Below are 8,684 nucleotides of genomic sequence, written 5' to 3' on the forward strand. Positions count from 1 at the left end.
ATCTCTTGGATGCACTGTATACATAAATGTACAGCTATAATGCTAGTTTCCTAAACAGGAAGCCATAGAGGTCGAAAAAAGAAGCTGTGTTGGTGTGTCGCTGTATTGTGTAACAGCTCCTAGCATCTGCACTCAAGCGCCATTGCAAACGTCCTGAAGTCCTCAGGGTTCAGACGCAGGCAAAAAAATAGACGCGCTACGAAGACTCCGAGTTTCGACGAATCACCCTTTTGTGCCCTTTTGTGTCCAAGCCAACGCAGCCAAACGCATTGGCAAGGTGAGCGTGACATATGGACGCTAATCTGCTTATGTCGGACCAGGCCCGACGACCTTGTCAAGCCGCCAGAGGGGGGCGCCGTGATTGACAGGACGCCTCCTCAGACAGCAGCTGTCCTCCGCAGCCTGGCTTGCCGAAGCGACATAATGTCTCCCCGGGACGTTGTGGTTGCGTTCCGTCGATGAGGACGGCGTGGGGGTGGGCTGAACGCTGTCCCGTTTGCATCGCCAGTTCGGGAATTGGGACCACGGCTTCAGCCAGAGTTCGTCGGAAATATCTAGATGCCGGTAGCCATGTTTTGACACGAGGTTGTAGCAAAGGGAAATCTAGTTTGTGTCACAATATCTACCAGACCCTCAACTCATTACCAAAACTCTGTTATCGCCCCAATAAAAAGAAAAGGAAAATTACATTTTCAAGATGAAACACTTTTTTTTTTAAATTCAAGTTGTATTTTTCTAAGAAAATCTATCCATCCATCCATCCATTTTCTGAGCCGCTGATCCTCACAAGGGTCGCGGGCGTGCTTGAGCCTATCCCAGCTATCTTCGGGCAGGAGGCGGGGTACACCCTGAACTGGTTGCCAGCCAATCGCAGGGCACACATAAACAAACAACCATTCACACTCACATTCACACCTACGGGCAATTTAGAGTCTTCAATTAACCTACTATGCATGTTTTTGGGATGTGGGAGGAAACCGGAGTGCCTGGAGAAAACCTACGCAGGCACGTGGAGAACATGCAAACTCCACACAGGTGTGGCCGGGATTTGAACCCCAGTCCTCAGAACTGTGAGGCAGACGCTCCAACCAGTCGTCCATCATACCGCCTAAGAAAATGTATTTTTTTTTAAATTAAAGTAATATATTTTCTATTTTATATTTTCAAGATAGGCCTAGATTTTTTTGAGAGAAAATAAGTCAGCTTTTTTAGATAGAATGGTGTTTTTTTTTTTTTAAGCGCTAACTTTTTGGGATTAGTTAAGCCCTTACAATGCCGCCCTGCGAAAGCTTCCTAGAAGATGATGACCATCAGCGAAAAAGTGAAACTTTTAGATATGATCAAAGAGGGCAGAAGTTATGCATCTGTGGCATGCCATTATAGCGTGAATGAATCGACAGTGTGGTACATCAAGAAAGAGGAAGCAAACATCCGCAAAACTGCTTCAATAACCTTCAATAAGGAAGCGAAACCTGTGGTAACTCCGCGTAATAAGAGAATAGTGAAAATGGAAGCTGCATTGGCATTGTGGATTGCTGATTGCAGGGAAAAGACAGTGAGTTTGGACACTAATATGATCAGGACAAAGGCCAAACCTCCGCCACCAACACAAGCCTCTTTGATAGTCCCATAGGATAATCTTTTAGAGACATTATTTCCTTTGCCGTGAAGCGATGACTTCAAAATAAAAACCAAAGACGCCTCTCTCAGATGTCCAAACATGTTATCTTTGACAGTTACATCATAAAAATATGGCATACAGAGAGAGAGGTCAGCTGAAACGTGAACCAATTATAACACTAATAATGAACTCTAAGCATTAATATAAAGCTTATAAACAGATATACTTACAGACATCTAAATGGGCGGCTGGGGGATGCAAGTTACACAGAAAATCGTCCTGTCAGCCATGTATGTCATTTACTTCCTGCCCATCCCGATTGAACAGCATTTACTGTTTCATCAGAAAGTAAGAATATATCGGCGTTTAATCGGCAATACTACAGCAGACTATGATTATTTTTATAAGGGTTAATTTTGTCCGACTGATTAATCGGTCAGGCCCGACTTCCCAGATTCCTTGAATGTAGCATCCAGCCAGAGGTCAAAACGCCCCAGCTGAGAGTAACGCTGACATTCTGAGGTGTGTGTGTGTGTGTGTGTGTGTGCGTGCATGTGCACGTGCGCCAGTGGCCAGGAAGATGGCGTGCTGGGTGGAAGGACAAAAATAGCCCAAGTACTACATCGTCTTTTGTTTGCGGTCAGCGGGCACTCCGCTGGGGTGCGCCAAGACTGATGCTCGGCCCAAAAGAGGGCGCCTGTTTTCCCCAAAAGAGGGCGTGGTCAGACACTCTGCAAAGTCACACCGACTGCGAGACGGTTCCCAAGGTGATGGGAGCCATGTGAGGCGCCAGCGTGACCGCATCAGGCAGCACCGCTGCCGTCCCATCCACACGCATGCTGAGAAGCAATTGTGTCTGTTGCGGAACATTTCCTGTTTGCTGCGTGTCACGATGTTCTCTCTGCACCTTCTGAGCGCGGCACACGTCGCGGACGCACATCCGACAGCCTCACCTCAAGATGACTGACGAAAAGATTTCTTCTTCGCGCTCCCATCCATCTTTTGACGCACCTAATTCAAACGTCAAATGCATGAATGAATCCGTTCAGATTTCAAATTGTGTTTGTTTGTTGTTTACCGTGAAACTAAGCATAAAACAAAGACAATTACACTTTGGAGTGCGTGTGTAAAAGTATTGGCCTCCTTCTCAAAATTCTTATATTTTTGCATAGTGTCTCCACATTGTTTAAGATCATCAAACAAATGTAAATATCAGACAAATATAACCCAAGTGAACTTAAAATGCTGTTTTTCCACACAGGGCCAGGTAACTTTGAATATCTTTTTCCTTAATAAATGAAATCACCATTTAAAAACAGCATTTTAAGATCACTTGGGTTATATTTGTCTGATATTTACATTTGTTTGATGATCTTAAACATTAAAGTGGGGAAACTTGCGGGGAAATTTGGGAATGTGGTCAATACTTTTGGGAATGGGGTCAATACTTTTTCACGGCACTGTATAATCTAACTACTAACTTTGCCTGAAGAAAGTCTGCTAGCTTAATGCTAACACACAATGCAAAAGGCCATAGACTGGCTAACGAACTTTGAAATTGTGGTAGTTATAACAAACCCTTTAAGCTACAGATATTTGAACACAAATGTGCAGCAACACATAGACAGACAATATTACACACAAAATAATATATTCTTTATTCTCTTTTTTTTAAAGTTAATTTTGTGGGTGCACACCAGCAGGAGCAGCACAATGCCCAGTGCGCAAACTGTTAAATCCTTTACATTCTATTTAATTGTTTTATTACTGTATGTTTTTGATTAGAATTGATTAATGGCATTTCCATTCATTTTAATTGGGAAAGATGATTTGAGATACAAGTGTTTTACGATTGTGGTCAGAAATTTTTTTAACTCTTAAGTCAAGACTCCTCACCTCTGCCAAGGTTAAACTGACGACAAAAGTGACAGCTAAATGTCACTGAATGTCGTATTTGTGTTTGTCTGACTGGGAGCAGACTACTTCCTGATTTGTAGAGAAGAGACCGGCGGTGCCATTATGATTCTGGGGGGTGTAGAGGCTTCCGTTGATGCTTTAGTCACTATTTAATGAAGCTGGATGTAAAAAAATAAAAATAAAAATAAAAACAAATGATAAAAACGGTGGGTTGAAGCAGCCATATTGGCGTCAATCAATCATCTCAGGTTTCACGGTGGCACCTAATGTCAAATGAGAGAAGACTGGAGTTGAACTTTGGCCTTTCCCAGCTCACACTCAGACTCAATAATGTGGTGGGACTGCAGGGCTCCTCAAATATTCCTTCAGAGCACCAGAGAGGAGATATTAGCTGACATTTTATTGTCGGTCCTCAGATTCCATCCACTCGCACTTGAGTGCATGAGCTATTTGTTGAGGTACGAATAATAACACGTGTTTGCTCCAAACACAAGAGATCTGTGCAGACAGCAGGAGACCTTCACGGAGGACATTTGCCTCAGAAGCTTAACACATGACGACACTGCCCCCATGTGGCCGGCCATAGACCTTGTCATGTTGTGATGTCTTTGTAATTGTTGTTATCGTGTCATTGTTTTTTTTTTTAATTAATTGACATACTGAAAATAGGCTTTATTTTTTATTGTGCTTTTACAAATATTTTTTAGGTATGCATTATTGTTTTTTCTGTTGATAACAGTCATATGATACCGTGAACACACCTCGAAAATAATCGACACATTTATTATTAATTATTATTATTATTGTGAGTTAAATGTGGGAAACTACACATTTACCTTTTATATTATCAATTATTATTACCAAAGATAAGCACTTTAGAAAATGGATGGATGGATAGTTCAAATGTACTGAGCTGTGATTTAAATACCTTAATTTAAGTTGCCAAAATGCCTATTTGCAAAAATTCAAAGAGGAATGTAAAATATTAAATAAGCAAACAAGTATACGGCATAATCATTGGGATAGCTAAATTATAGCATAGTTTGTTATTATCATTAATAATTAATTGACATTGTTGCTTTAACTGTCTTTTTTGGTTAAAAAAGAAAAGTAAATAATCCATTTAAAAATGACGGAAAACAAGAACTTAAAGCATATCTTTTTACAATATTATTTTGCTGAATGTCGTTTTGGGTTCTCCTTTAATTATTATGCAGAATTTCTGAAATTGCACGTCTCCTTTAAATAAGGATGCATGTGTCCAACTACACCAGCAGATGGAGACGTTGTTCAATACAGTATTGACCTGTAAACTCTCACTTCTAAAAAATAAAATAAACTGGAATTTATATTTATTTGTGTACTCCAGTTTTTCATACAGTAATTACTCTTCGCTTTGCTACAAAAAAAAATATATACAAAAATAAAACATTCAAGCTCACAATTAAAAGTGGACATGTTTAGTCAAATAAACAGAAGATTTGCAATTTTTCAACTTTTTCACATAATAACAGCAAAGACCAGGGGAAATGTTGCCTTTAGACCAATAGAAGACGTGCGAAATCCATTCAAGTTGTAAAGTGGCAGCAAAAGATCCCAACCAATTTCAACAAACCAATTTGGCATTTGGTATAAAAAAATTAATGAGTGTTATTTTATCTGCTGTTGTAGAAATAATTTGCCGTAAAGATCATGCATCCTAGATGTTTCTGTCTTCCCTGCAGGCCTAAAGCGAATTGAACCCAAAACCAGAATGTGTTTTTTTTCTTCAATGTCGTTAATAAGTCAACTGGAAGGAAATTAAGAAAGGGAAGGAGGGAAAATGGAATCTGCGACTCTAAAAGCAGTCGCTGCGAGTACATGTCGCTCTCCATCATGGTGAAAATATTCATCCCGCTGCTTGATTCCTTTTTCATGAGATGGCAGGATGAGGAGATGAACACAGAAACATCCTTTATTCATGCTGGCGGGGTACAAACTTAACGCAAATTGGGCTGAATTTACGCATTTTCCACCCTTTCGGTCGAAAACAGCGAGCAATTATCCTAAGCTGTGCGGTGTGCTAAGAGTTGATCTGCTCACAAAACAGTCAGGGCCGATAATCGTTAATGTTAAACGTTCAATATATACGGTTGCAATTTTTTTTGTGTGGTCAAAACCAAAATTGGGCAAAAGTTTGCAGATAAGCTAACGGTTAGCCTAGTTTCATCCAGGTTAGGCTAGGGTTTACTAGTACTCGTTCTTCTTAGTACTTTCCGTCAGTCTGTATACTGGTCATGATTGTCGGTGACGGTATCGTTATTTGTGTTGGTCATCTAGAGTACAACACACACTAAGAGCAGTAAGTACATACTTAACAATAGTTTTCTCATAATGTGTTAGTGTCGTTCATTTTAAAAATCTGAATGTGCGTGGGCTGTATTTCACCCAGAATCCATTTTTCATCATGTGCGTCAAGCACGACCCGATGACGATGATGACGAGATGACTTGTGACACTTGTGACCCATTTGGTAGGTCGCCCTACTCAAAGTAAACTTGACTTTGCTCTTGTTCGCTGGCCTTAATGCCCTCCATGGCCACTTGAGGCTGCTTTTTTGTCCCCCCTACACTATTGGAACCTTTGCTGAGAGCCTCCACACCATTAGGTGGCAACACTTGCTAGACAATATGAACAACACCATTTTTTTAATGTCAAAGTGGTTATTATTTTTATTATAATATAACCTCCACGCACTCGGCTGTCAAACTCCTGAAGTTTGCAGATGAGACCACTATCATCGGTCTCATCAAAGACGGTGACGATTCTGCATATCGACAGGAAGTGGAGCGGCTGGAGCTGCGGTGGAGCCGACACAACCTGGAGCTGAACACGCTCAAGACGGTAGAGATGATCGTGGACCTCAGGAGGCATCCTTCACGACAGCTGCCCTTTACGCTGTCCAGCTGCCTTGTGTCAACCGTCGAGACCTTCAAGTTCCTGGGAATTACAGTCTCTCAGGACACGAAGTGGGCGATCAACATCAACTCCGTCCTATTTCCTGCGGCTTCTGAGCAAGCACGGCCTGCCACGGGAGCGGCTGAGGCAGTTCTACACAGCAGTCATCGAATCAGTTCTGTGGTCTTCCAACACAGTCCGGTTTGGTGCTGCTACAAAAAAGGACAAACTTCGACTGCAACGGACAATCAAAACTGCTGAAAAGATTGTCGGTTCCCCCCTACCCACCCTTGAGGACTTGCACGCTGCCAGAACTAAGACAAGAGCGTGCAAACTCCTCTCTGACCCTCCACATCCCGGTCACCGGCTCTTCCGGCTCCTTCCCTCAGGTAGGCGCTACCGATCAATGCAAACTAGAACCAGCAGACATTCCAACAGCTTCTTCCCTCTTGCCATCAACTTCCTAAACAGCTAACCTACAATTCCATTGCAACATGCTGCCAATTCTTTTGTCTTGAGTTTGTTGTCACATTTCTGTCGGGCCAATTATACATACTCGTGCACTCACTGTAGTAGTCTCGCCACGCTGCACTATTTGCATATCTGTTGTTGACCAAAACTGGCCACTCATGCCAGAGTAGCATCTGCTCCATTTGCGCACTGACTGAGGACTATCTGCAACATTTGCACAATCAACATCGTCCCAGATTATCGCGCTACTAGTCACTTTAAACTGCACACACTCCTTGAAGTTTCGGCGCCTTTTGCACCAATGCTCATTGCACCGGACTATTGCTATATTAGTCATTCAAACTGCTCTAAGTGCAAGAGGACTCTGCATCTTTTTGCACAATTGTCAAAACAAGAAAAAATAAATAAAAATGTTTTTTAAAAAATGTACCGGCATTACCAGATAACTAGCAAGCCTTTATTGCTCAGTGACTGTTTTTCTCAATGTCTTTATGTCTCAAAAGTGTTCTCTGTCAATTGAGTGTCTGTTGTCGTACTAGAGCGGCTGCAACTACCGGAGACAAATTCATTGTGTGGTTTTTTTGGACATACTTGGCAAATAACGATGATTCTGATTCTGATTGATTTGAGCGCAGTAGTTATAGTTTCAAATGATGTTTTACAAGTTCCTTTTCTTCTTTTTTTGGTGCCGTTTAAAAGTAGCATTTGGCCTGCCTTGGCAGAGGTCCTTGCTGCCTGATATGTTGTTTCTCATTAGAAGTGACAAAACATTAGAAACCGCTCTCAGCCTGACACCACCACAAACGTTCCGCCCAGCCATCCATTTCCTACAGGACTTGTCTTCACGGGATTCCCAGCTGACTTTGGGCAAGAACCAACCACTAACAGACAACAAACTACAACAAAGCTGAATATAAGCTAAATATATTTTGAATTGATTATCCTATAGAATCTATCGGATGGGGTACCAAACAATTTTTTGTCGCAGGCCAAACTGTAGTTACGGTTTCCCTCAGTGGGCTGTTACGACTGTGAAACCATAAAACGCTTTAATCGCCTCATCATATTTATACACAAAATGTATTAACGAGTTTTGGAATCAGAAATCAAGGGTAATGGGTTTTTCAACTATTTTTCATGTTTGGTAACACAAACATTCTTGCAATATCTCAACGTCATCATTTATGACATATCTTCTTCTTTTCCTTTCGGCTTGTCCCGTTAGGGGTCGCCACAGCGCGTCATCCTTTTCCATGTAAGCCTATCTCCTGCATCCTCCTCTCGAATACCAACTGCCATCATGTCTTCCCTCACGACATCCATCAACCTTCTCTTTGGTCTTCCTCGAGCTCTCTTGCCTGGCAGCTCCATCCTCATCATCCTTCTTCCAATATACTCACTATTTCTCCTCTGGACGTGTCCAAACGATTGAAGTCTGCGCTCTCTAACTTTGTCTCCAAAACATCGAACCTTGGCTGTCCCTCTGATGAGCTCATTTCTAATTTTATCCAACCTGGTCACTCCAAGAGCGAACCTCAACATCTTCATTTCCGCCACCTCCAGCTCTGCTTCATTTATGACATATGACTATCTAAAATTTCGGTACAGATTTGAACAAGAATCATGGAAGTTGACACACATGATTTGCCTTCGTGGGCCACATAAAATCATGTGGCGTGCCGGATCTGGCCCCCGGGCCTTGAGTTTGATACCTTGCTATAGCTATTTTGTAGAGTGA

Source organism: Phycodurus eques, chromosome 10, assembly GCF_024500275.1.
Source record: "Phycodurus eques isolate BA_2022a chromosome 10, UOR_Pequ_1.1, whole genome shotgun sequence".
Lineage (NCBI taxonomy): Eukaryota > Metazoa > Chordata > Actinopteri > Syngnathiformes > Syngnathidae > Phycodurus > Phycodurus eques.